Source organism: Panthera uncia (assembly GCF_023721935.1).
Source record: "Panthera uncia isolate 11264 chromosome A1 unlocalized genomic scaffold, Puncia_PCG_1.0 HiC_scaffold_16, whole genome shotgun sequence".
Lineage (NCBI taxonomy): Eukaryota > Metazoa > Chordata > Mammalia > Carnivora > Felidae > Panthera > Panthera uncia.
In genome coordinates, this window is record NW_026057576.1 from 62,365,109 (window position 1) to 62,378,248 (window position 13,140).

The window sequence follows — 13,140 nt, forward strand, 5'->3', positions numbered from 1 at the left end:
TTTGGCCTAGCCTTGTCTATTCACATTGTTATGCCTCAGCGTTGCTCCTACCAAATGAGCCAGAGAGAATGGGAGCAGATCACTTACTGATACCATTCTGTATCAATACTGAACTGGAAAATAGTATCAATACACTATGTATCCAAGTGAGTCACTAAGAAATACTCCATTGGAAGGAATATGGTATAGTAGTTAAGAATTTGAACTCAACTGCATGAACTCAAATCTCAGCTCCACCACAGACTCGCTCTGCGATTTTGGACAAGTTGCTTAATGTTGTGCTCCTACTTCTAAATTTTAAATTGAGATTAAGAACAGTACCTCCTAGAATTGCTCCAACTATAAAATGGTTTGGTGAATTTAAGTTCTTGGAATGGTGTCTGGAACATAGCTGACACACTGATGTTAGTTTTATTATTGTTGACCTCAGCAAATAGTCTTTTGGTCCATTATATGGCTGGGAACAAGGAAAAAGAGCTAGTTTTATGAGAAAGTTCAAACCCTATTAATACATTAAAATAGCATCTTCCCTTTACTAGTGGAGCTCTTTGTTGTGGAAGAGAAATATTGGTGGTGCAGGAAAGCATAAGTTTTTATTCTTATAGTATGAAGATCCTGATTCCTTATGATTGCAGATATTTAGCTTTTCTTAATTCATGTTTTTCTTTTTTTTTAATGTTTTTATTATTTATTTTTGAGAGGGAGAGAGACAGAGTGTGAATGGGGGAGGGTTAGAGAGAGAGGGAGACACAGAATCCGAAGCAGGCTCCAGGCTCCAAGCTGTCAGCAGAGAGCCTGACACGGGGCATGAGCTCACGAACCTTGAGATCATGACCTGAGCCGAAGTCAGATGCTTAACCGACTGAGCCACCCAGGCACCCCTCTTAATTCATATTTTAAAGTCACTAGAGTTCATACACCTTTACTGGATATTAGTAAACATGAGTTTACAATGATAATATGATGATCCATTAGACCCTGCCTTTAGAAATCTGAAAATGCTTTTGCTTCTTACTGCTTGCTAATTTTCAGGATTTAATTGCGCAGCTTAGAAGTAATGTGTATCCTGCAAAGAAAATATTTACAAAGGGCAGGTAAGATCATACACAGGAGAGCTGATCATGTGCAAAATCAGCATGCCAAATGGCATAACTCAGAGGGCATTAATGGAAGGGACCAGTATACTTACACTATCACTGATGAATTCCTGTTTGAAAATTGTAATTGCCTCCTAAAAGGTTATCTACTTCCAATTTCTCTTAAATACACCTGCCCACAGAATCCTTTCAGGTACAGTTATGATCATAGCAATACCCTATTCAAACATCTTCAATGTCTCCCCACCTGCTATGGGAAATCAATTTCACCTGCTCAGTCCAAGGCACAACACCATCTGACCCACACTTCCTCATGAACACAGAATATGGCTTGACTCTGCAGGATCCAATCAACTCAGAGCATTTGACTCTTATTAACTATGCTCTGTACTCATCACCCCAATGCCTATAGTTAGGCTTTATTCCACAATTTCCCTAAACCATTCTCCAGGAAAGCCCACCTTTGGCTTTCCAAATTATACTAGTTACTTATTCAATCGAAAAGTACTCCTTTCCAGCGGCACCTGGGTGGCTCAGTCAGTCAAGCATCCAACTTCAGCTCAAGTCATAATCTGACGGTTTGTGAGTTCAAGACCCGTGTCGGGCTCTGCGCTGACAAAACGGAGCCTGCTTGGGATTTTCCCTCTCCCTCTCTCTCTGCCCCTCCCCAGTTCTCTCTCTCAAAATAAATAAATAAAGTTAAAAAAAAAAAAGTATTCCTTACAAAAGCCTGGCTTGTTTCCCCCCAGCACATATAATTTTTCTGCTTAACACTTTCACAGTGTTTTAGCTTTATTTTAATGTTTCTTATATTGTCACACATCTGTATTTATCTACTACTATACGGTAGTTTCACAGAAGGCACACTTTCATCTTGTAATTGTCTCTTAAAATCACGGATAGAATTTGCCTTGAACATAAATAATGTTTAATACTTATTGAATTAAGTTGAATTGAGTTTGTATATTGACCACTAACGCACTCAAATTTATTGTTTTACAGATAGATTAATTTTCAAAATTGTAAACCTGTCTCCCATCTTATGATATAAATTATTTTCTAATATCAAATGCTTGAAATCCTAACAATTAAGTCAACCTTAGAAGACACTCCATCTACCATTTATTAAAGAAAAAAAAATTATTGGAAGCCTTTTTATGTCTAAATTTCTGAACATAATTGGATTATCAAATTAGAATCACATGAATCAGATATCTTACCTGTTGCTGATTTTCTTTTGCTGCTGTAACAAATTGCCACAACCTTAGTGACTTAAAACAACACTTTTTTTAAAATCTTACCGTCCTGACGTCTGAAATAGGCTTCACTGGACTAAAATCAACATGTCCACGAGGCTGCTTTATTTTTGGAGGATACAGGAGAAAATCCACATCCTTGTCTTTTCTAGCATTTAGAGGCTTGCTTGCATTCCTTGACTCAGGCTTTATTCTCCCATCTCCAAAGTGAGTAACTTGAGCTAAGTCCTCTTCATGTTGCCATTTTATACTGCTCACTCACCTTCCCTCTTCTATTTATAAAGACGCTTGTGATTACATCGGACAGAGCCAGGTGATCTAAGCTAATCTTCCCATATTAAGGTCAGCTGACTTGCAATCTTAATTACATGTGCAGCTTTAGTTCTTTGCCATATAGCCTAATGTATACCAGGTGCTGGGGGCTAGGAAATGCACATCTTTGGTGAGCCAATATTCTGTCTACCACAGCTAATATCAAGCTTTACTAATGATTTAAAGAATACAAGCAATTAAGAGGCACAGGTAAAGCAAGATAGATCTAGGCCATCCATGTGGTTCCCCAAGTTCCTGACATTCAAAATATGCATTCTCTGACCTATCCACAGCAACAGAGATTATCTCTGAGTAAGACAGTTTATTTTCTCAGCAAGCAAGGAGATTTTTCTTTGTTAATCATCTCCATTTTGCACTCAGATCATTTAATAGCTTACATGATATTCCTCAGGGAAACTTGCTTCATAAATCCATATATTGTGTTTGTTTATTATAAGTAATACCAAAAGAGAAATATCCTGCTGAAAAAATTCTACTGGTACATACTCTTTTCCTAGCCAATATCATTAGTCTATTTATCATAAGTCTCATTATTATCAGCATGTTTACCAGTAAATTAGACTAATGCCAGACATTCCTTTTGGGGAGCATCCTTTGATGGAGGGGGAGAATGGGTCACAAGTCAGATGTTTGAAATAACTTCTCCACAGTCAGTATGCCAGGTGCTGATGCTAGAAAGGATAGTCGCAAAAAAAGGGAGAACCTCTGTTTTTAAGGTCACAGTATTAGTGGAACTTGATAAGAAACATAATAATCAGAGTAAGTGTGTTTTACTACGCTAGAGAAATAAGACTCAGTGGTGAAACAGTAAGGAGGCATTAAAAGATCATTTAGTCAAAGAATAGTAGGAGGTGGGCCTGTACAGAGATTGGAAAATGCACTCAGAAATTTACTACCAAAATACAAAAGAAAGCTGGTGAGTCTCCTATAGAAAGCAGACAGAATGGAAATGAAGAAAAGGATGGCACGTAACAATTATCAAGAAAATATCATCTATCATACTTGGTGAAGGGTGAATATCCCAGAGAGTCTGCACTGGAAAAAAGAGAGAGAGAGAGAGAGAGAGAGAGAGAGAGATGGAAAACGAGAGAAACATAAGAAAAGCAGGAACCAAAAAAGGAAAGCAATCATGTTATCTGAAGTGGTAGATTCCACAGGTCTAATACACACAGAGATATCTGAAAGCACTTGACACCACACATAGTTGGGGAGCTAGAAAAGAGTCCAGCCTTGTGAAGATGCCATCTAAGTTGATCATAGAAGCACACATAAGAGCTAACCAGAACACAGAGAAGGGGAAACAAGGGTAAAATCATAGGGAATCTGATCTTTTCAACTCATCATATCTTATTTACTGCCAAAAAATAAATATTCACAATGACCATATATTTTATTAATTTCTCAAATTCAAATGTTTTAATCAACCCTCAGAAGTGAACATTTATGATCATAGAAAATATTCTAATATGATGCATCAGCCTTTGAAGAAGATACTACTAGAAATTTCAAAATTTATTTATAAAATGCCTCTAATTTTTATTGCACAGTTGTAAGCACTTAATTGATGTTAGCTAGTTTTATTTTTAATTATGAAATTTTAACAATGCGGACACACTATTGCTACTTTGAAAGCTAATCCCTCATTTCGACAGAAAATTTTATGTTAAAAAACAGTTACATGGCTCATGCCCATGAACTACTAACTGCTACACCAATTGCCTTCCCACCATTAACAACTAGAAAATGGGCAGAATATATGGAGAAATAAATCTTTCCAGACAGTAATCCCTGAGGAAGGGAAAGTAAGCTCTCTGCTTTTTCCAGTTTACTGCCTAGGGGCAGTTTGAGGCTTCAGGAAGTGAAGGGGTAATCCAAACAGAGGTTGTCAGACTCAGTTGAAAAGAACAAGATTGGAGGTTGGGGGGCTGATGTGCTTAGAATCTGTTTGCAGAGTTTAAAAGAGAAAAGGAAGGAAAGAATTTTCCAGAAATCTGTATAGAGCTTTCCTTGAGTGTCTGACTGAGTACTTATCAACACATGAATAAGAAAAAACTGCCTAAGGCCAGTAAGAATGACTGGAAAAAAGTATGGCAAACAATGCTTATACCTCTGTTTTTGTGCTCTTCACTAAAATATCTTTGACTATTTTTTAAATTAACTTCTCAAATTCAACACATGAAGCATTGGATACAATCTTCAGAGGGCTCATACCTTTGCAGTAAGGTTAAATTAATCCTAGATTAAATGCTGCTCTAAATGCCACAAGAAAGTTTGAAAAAATCCATATAGTTGACATAACTAAATACCAGAACAAAATCCAACACCCTTAAAAGGAACACAACACAATCCAGTATCCAACCAGGTAAAATGCATACATAAGGTTCAGCATCAATCAAAAATGATCAGCCACCTGGGTGGCTCAGTCATTTAGCATGGGACTCTTGATTTTGGCTCAGGTCATGATCTCAAGGTTCATGAGTTTGAGCCCTACGTTGGGCTCTGTGCTGAAAGTGCACAGCCTGCTTGGGATTGTCTCTTTCTTTCTTTCTACTCCCCTCCCTCCCCCCCGACCCAAGTAAATAAATAAACTTGAAAAAAACTGATCAAGTATGTAAAAAAGGAGAAAAATATTACCCATAACCAGGAGTAAAAATAAACAGAAACAGATCCATAGAGAGATGATACATTAAAAATAAACAACCAGGAAGAGGAATTCTGAACCACAAGTCGTGATTGAAAGGGGGATAAACTCATAGACTTTCTGTACAGTGAAAACAATCTCCTAAACACAAACACATCCACAATAAACATTGAAAATCTCAGTCTCAGCAGACACACTCTCTAACCATTCAGTGACCTATCACTAAATACTGGACAACCTCTAGGAGGTCAAACTTAAAAGAAAAAGAAAAAAAACAGATCAGCAAAATCATATATGTGTCTAACAGCAGATCACCAAAATATATGATCAACTCTGGCAGAATTTAGGGAAGAAACAGACTATTCAAAACTGGTAGTTAGATATTGACAAAAGAAAATAAATTAAGAAAAATTAAAATTTTAAAAAATTTAAATCTGAAATCAAAATAAAATCCAATTTGAAAATTCACAACTATTTGGAAATTAAACGACTAACTTCGAAATTACCAATGGAGCAAAGAAGAAACCACAAGGAGATTAGAAAATGCTTTTTAGAACTTAACTCCAAAATTCATTGAGTGAAGCTAAAATAGTATTTGGAGGAAAATTTATGGTGGTAAGTGCCCATATTAGAAAAGAAGAACTTGAATAAGTAACTTAAGATTATACCTTAAGAAACTAAAAAAAAAGCAAATGAAACCCAAAGCAAACAGAAAGAAGATAAAAATTATAGTAGGAATAACAAAATATTTTTTTAAATAATAGAGAAAATCAACAAAGCAAAAAGTTGGCTCTTTCAAAGATCAGAAAAGTTGACAGACTTTTAGTTAGGGATGAAGAAGAAAAAAAAGAAAGACTTACATTATCAAATTCAGGAATGACAGAATGGACATCACCTCTGACCTTACAGAAGTAAAGTTATAAGGGAAAACTATTTAAAAATCCATGCCAAAACTTTCCAGGGGAATTCTACCAAACATTTAAGGAAGAGTTAACACCTATTCTCTTGAAACTGTTCCAAAAAATAGAAATGGAAGGAAAACTTCCAAACTCATTCTATGAAGCCAGCATTACCTTGATTCCAAAACCAGACAGAGACCCCACTAAAAAGGAGAACTATAGACCAATTTCCCTGATGAACGTGGATGCAAAAATCCTCAACAAGGTATTAGCCAACCGGATCCAACAATACATTAAAAAAATTATTCACTACGACCAAGTGGGATTTATACCTGGGATGTAGGGCTGGTTCAATATCTGAAAAACAATTAACATGATTCATCACATCAGTAAAAGAAAGGACAAGGAAACATATGATCCTCTCAATAGATGCAGAGAAAGCATTTGACAAAATACAGCATCCTTTCTTGATAAAAACCCTCAAGAAAGTAGGGATAGAAGGAGCATACCTGGAGATCATAAAAACCATATACAAATGACCCAAAGCTAATAACATCCTCAACGGGGAAAAACTAAGAGCTTTCCCCCGAAGGTCAGGAACAAGACAGGGATGTCCACTCTCGCCACTGTTATTCAACATAGTATTGGAAGTCTTAGCCTCTGCAATCAGACAACACAAAGAAATAAAAGGCATCCAAATCGGCCAGGAGGAGGTCAAACTTTCACTCTTTGCAGATGACATGATACTCTATATGGAAAACCCAAAAGATTCCACCAAAAAACTGCCAGAATTGATCCATGAATTCAGAAAAGTTACAGGATATAAAATCAATGCAAAGAAATTGGTTGCATTCCTATACACCAACAATGAAGTGACAGAGAAATCAAGGCATCAATCCCATTTACAGTTGCACCAAAAACCATAAAGTACCTAGGAATAAATCTAACCAAAGAGGTGAAAAATCTATACACTGAAAACTATAGAAAGCTGATGAAAGAAATTGAAGAAGACACAAAGAAATGGAAAAAGATTCCATGCTTCTGGATAGGAAGAACAAATATTGTTAAATGTCGATACTACCCAAAGCAATCTACATATTCAACACGATCCCTATCAAAGTAACACCCACATTCTTCACAGAGTGAGAACAAATAATCCTAAAATTTGTACAGAACCAGAAAAGACCCTGAATAGCCAAAGCAATCTTGAAAAAGAAAACCAAAGCAGGAGGCATCACAATCCCAGACTTCAAGCTATACTACAAAGCCGTAATCATCAAGACAGTATTGTACTGGCACAAGAACAGACACTCAGATCAATGGAACAGAATAGAGAACCCAGAAATGGACCCACAAACATATGGCCAACTAATCTTTGACAAAGCAGGAAAGAATACCCAATGGAATAAAGGCAGTCTCTTCAGCAAGTAGTGCTGGGAAAACTGGACAGCAACATGCAGAAGAACGAACCTGGACCACTTTCTTACACCATACACAAAAAGAAACTCAAAGTGGATGAAAGACCTCCATGTAAGACAGGAAGCCATCAAAATCCTCGAGGAGAAACAGACAAAAACCTCTTTGATCTTGCACGCAGCAATTTCTTACTGAACACATCTCTGGAGGCCAGAAAAACAAAAGCAAAAATGAACTACTGGGACCTCATCAAAATAATAAGCTTCTGCACAGCGAAGGAAACAATCAGCAAAACTAAAAGGCAACTGACAGAATGGGAGAAGATATTTGCAAACAACATATCAGATAAAGGGTTAGTATACAAAATCTACAAAGAACTTATCAAACACAACACCCAAAAAACAAATCATCCAGTGAAGAAATGGGCAAAAGACATGAAGAGACACTTCTCCAAAGAAGACATCCAGATGGCCAACCGACACATGAAAAAGTGCCCAACATCACTCATCATCAGGGAAATACAAATCAAAACCACACTGAGATACCACCTCATACCTGTCAGAATGGCTAACATTAACAACTCAGGCAACAACAGATGTCGGCAAGGATTCGGAGAAAGAGGATCTCTTTTGCATTGTTGGTGGGAATGCAAGCTGGTGCAGCCACTCTGGAAAAGTGTATGGAGGTTTCTCAAAGACTAAAAATAGAACTACCCTATGATCCAGCAATTGCACTACTAGGCATTTATCCAAGGCATACAGGTGTGCTGTTTTGAAGGGACACATGCACCCCCATGTTTATAGCAGCACTATCAACACTAGCCAAAGTATGGAAAGAGCCCAAATGTCCATTGATGGACGAATGGATAAAGAAGATGTGGTATATATATACAGTGGAGTATTACTCAGCAATCAAAAAGAATGAAATCTTGCCATTTGCAACTACATGGATGGAACTGGAGGGTATTATGCTAAGTGAAATTAGTCAGAGAAAGACAAAAATCATATGACTTCACTCATATGAGGACTTTAAGAGACAAAACAGATGAACATAAGGGAAGGGAAACAAAAATAATATAAAAACAGGGAGGGGGACAAAAACAAAAGAGACTCATAAATATGGAGAACAAACTGAGGGTTGCTGGAGGGGTTGTGGGAGAGGGGATGGACTAAATGGGTAAGGGGCATTAAGGAATCTACTGAAATCGTTGCTTCACTATATACTAACTAACTTGGATGTAAATTTTAAAAATAAAAAATAAAGTTAAATCAAAAAAAAATCCATGCTAAAAACTTAGATAACTTAGATAAAATTAACAAATTATATAAGAAACAAACTACCAAAATTGACTCAAGAATAAATAGAAAATGTGAATTGACCTGTAGTAAGAAATATAGTTATTACTACTACTAATAAACTACTCAAAAAGAAAACCCCAGATCTAGATGGTTTCACTGGTACATTCTACCAAACATTTAAGGATTTAGTTTACACTCCATTTTTCACAATCTCTTCTTAAAAATGGAGAAGGAAAAAAAGGTAACCCTTCCTAACTCTTTCTATAAGGCTAGTATTACTCTGTCATCAAAACCAAAGACATAATAAGAGGGGAAAACTACAAACCAACACCATGTATGAGTATAGATGCAAAAATCCTCAACAAAATACTAGAAAACTACATCCACCAGCATATAAAAAGGGTTATAAAACATGATGAAGTTGAATTTATTCAAGAAATACAAAGTTGGTTTAACATCTCTGAAAATCAGTTAATGTAAAACATTATATTCATAGTATAAAGGGGGGGCTTTTTCGAGAGGGATTGGGAAGATCCCTCTCGTAGGAGGACGCTGGGCTCACCGCGCGTCCTGCCGATCACTTAGATTCCACCTACACCTGCCTAACTAACCCAGAAAACCACCAGAAACTAGCAGAAGGGAGTCTCCGGAGCCAAGCACAGACGAGAGGCCCACGGAAGAGGGTAGGAAGAGCGGAGAGGCGGTGCGCGCTCCATGGACTGGCGGGAGGGAGCCGGGGTGGAGGGGCGGCCCGCCAGCCAAGCAGAGACCCCGAGTCTGGCTGGCAAAAGCGGAGGGGCCGGACAGAGAGTGTTCCGACAGCAAGCAGGACTCAGCATCTGGGAGGTCATAAGTTAACAGCTCTGCTCGGAAAGCGGGAAGCCTGGAGAACAAAGGGAGGGAGAGCTGCTGAGCCCCGGGACGACAGAGCTCAGTTTGGCGGGGAGCAAAGGCGCTCGCCAGCGCCATCTCCCTCGCCCATCCCCCAGCCAAAATCCCAAAGGGAACCAGTCCCTGCCAGGGAACTTGCTTGCTTCGCGCAAACACCCAACTCTGTGCTTCTGCGGAGCCACCCCTCCAGCAGCGGGTCTGACTCCCTCCCACTGCCACAGGGCCCCTCCTGAAGTGGATCACCTGAGGAGAAGCGAGCTAAGCCTGCCCCTCCTGCCCCCGTGCACCTGGCCTACCCACCCCAGCTAATACGCCAGATCCCCAGCACCACAAGCCTGGCAGTGTGCAAGTAGCCCAGACGGGCCACGCCACCCCACAGTGAATCCCGCCCCTAGGAGAGGGGAAGAGAAGGCACACACCAGTCTGACTGGGGCCCCAGCAGTGGGCTGGGGGCAGACATCGGGTCGGACTGTGGCCCCGCCCACCAACTCCAGGTATACACCACAGCACAGGGGAAGTGCCCTGCAGGTCCTCACCACTCCAGGAACTATCCAAAATGACCAAACGGAAGAATTCCCCTCAGAAGAATCTCCAGGAAATAACAACAGCTAATGAACTGATCAAAAAGGATTTAAATAATATAACAGAAAGTGAATTTAGAATAATAGTCATAAAATTAATCCCTGGGCTTGAAAACAGTATAGAGGACAGCAGAGAATCTCTTGCTACAGAGATCAAGGGACTAAGGAACAGTCAGGAGGAGCTGAAAAGCACTTTAAACGAAATGCAAAACAAAATGGAAACGACGACGGCTCGGATTGAAGAGGCAGAGGAGAGAATAGGTGAACTAGAAGATAAAGTTATGGAAAAAGAGGAAGCTGAGAAAAAGAGAGATAAAAAAATCCAGGAGTATGAGGGGAAAATTAGAGAACTAAGTGACACACTAAAAAGAAATAATATACCCATAATTGGTATCCCAGAGGAGGAAGAGAGAGGGAAAGGTGCTGAAGGTGTACTTGAAGAAATAATAGCTGAGAACTTCCCTGAACTGGGTAAGGAAAAAGGCATTGAAATCCAAGAGGTACAGAGAACTCCCTTCAGACGTAACTTGAATCGATCTTCTGCATGACATATCATAGTCAAACTGGCAAAATACAAGGATAAAGAGAAAATTCTGAAAGCGGCAAGGGATAAACGTTCCCTAACTTATAAAGGGAGACCTTTAAGACTCGTGACTGATCTCTCTTTTGAAACTTGGCAGGCCAGAAAGGATTGGCACGAGATCGTCAATGTATTGAACAGAAAAAATATGCAGTCGAGAATCCTTTATCCATAGTATAAAGGGGGGAAAAGTACATCATTTCACTAAACACAGAAAAAGCATCTTACAAAATCTATCACTCTTTCACGATAAAAAAAACACTTAATACACTGGATATACAATCAAATAAAGAGCATTTATGAAAAATAGCACAGCTAACATAATAGTTAATGATGAAAGATTAGATGCTTTTACCCAAGCCCAGGACAAAACAAAAAGTCTACTCTCATCACTTATATTTAACATTGTATTGGAGATTCTAAGCAGGAAAATTAGGCAGGAAAAGGAAATAAAGAGTAGAAGGGAAGACAGATTAGAAAAAAAGGACATGAATTTATCATTATTCATAGATGATACAGTGTTATATATATATATGTTATACATATATATATACATATATACATATATATATACACATATATATATGTTATAAATATATATATACATATATACATATGTATATGTATATGTGTATGTATATATATATAACAAGAAAAAATTAGAATAAACAAGTTTAATAAGTTTTCAGTACACAAAATCAATACACAAAAATCTGTTGTATTTCTATAATTTCCAGCAGTTAACAATTCAAAACTGAAGTTATGAAAACAACTTCAGTTTAAACAGCATCAAAAAGAATCAAAATACTTAGGGAGAAAGTATTTGCAAAATATAAACATCAGATTCAGACTTCTATCCAGAAAATATAAAGAACATTTACAACTCAATATTGGAACAACCACCTGACATTAAAAAAAAATGGGTAATTGAGTTGAACAAAACTTCACCGAAGGAAACATATGGGGGCACCTGGGTGATTCAGTTGGTTGAGTGTCTGAATCTTGATTTTGGCTCAGGTCATGATCCCAGGGTCATGTGATCAAGCCCCAGATTAGGCTCAAACTGTGTGTGGAGCCTGCTTAAGATTCGCTCGCTCTCTCTCTCTCTCTCTCTCTCTCTCTCCTCTCCTACCTCTCTCCCCTACCTGTGCTCTCTCTCCCTAAAATAAAAAAAAGGAAACATAAATATCAAATTTGTCATTAAGGAAACATTACTAATTATTAAGGAAGTGCAATTTAAAACCACGAGAAACCACTAGATATCCACTAAAATAGCTAAAATTTAAATGAATGCTATACCAAGTGTTGAAGGACTTAGAGCAACTAAAACTCACATATATTGCTTGTGGGAAAACAAAATGGTACAAAGATTTTAGAAAACAATTTGGCCATTTATTATAAAGTTGAACATGTAATTACAATACATTTCAGGGGTGCCTGGGTTGACTCCGTCCAATAAGCCTCCGACTTCGGCTCAGGCCATGATCTCACGGTTCATGGGTTTGAGCCCCATGTAAGGCTCCACGCTGACAGTTCGGAGCCTGGAGCCTGCTTCGGATTCTTCTCCCTCTCTCTCTGCCCCTTCCCCGTTCATGCTCTGTCTCTCTCTCTTTCTCAGAAATAAATAAACATTAAAAAAAATACATTCCAGAAATCCCCACCCTATTTATCCAAGCAAAATTAAAAACATATGTTGACATGGATAGCCTAGTTTTCTATCATCTGGCTAATGGAGAAACAAATTGTGGCCTATCTATCAGTAGAATACTATTCAGCAATTCAAAGAACAAACTATTGATATAGGTGACAACGTGGATTAAGCTCAAAATCCATTATGCTAAGTGAAAGAAGCCAGACACAAAAAATTACATCTTGGATGATTCCATTTGTTTAAAACAATAGACAAGGTAAAACTATATTGACAGAGAGGAGAGACCAGTGGTCAGAGGCTAAAGATAGAGGGAAAGCATTACCTGCAGAGGGATAGGTGGGAAACATGGGGGTAATAAAAATGTTCTATATCATGATTGCCGTGGTAATTATACAAATGTATGTATTTGTGAAAACTTAATAAACTGTACCTTAAAATGGGTGAATTTAACTTTACTAAATTATGCTTCAAAAGATGCTTTGTTAAATGAAAATAAG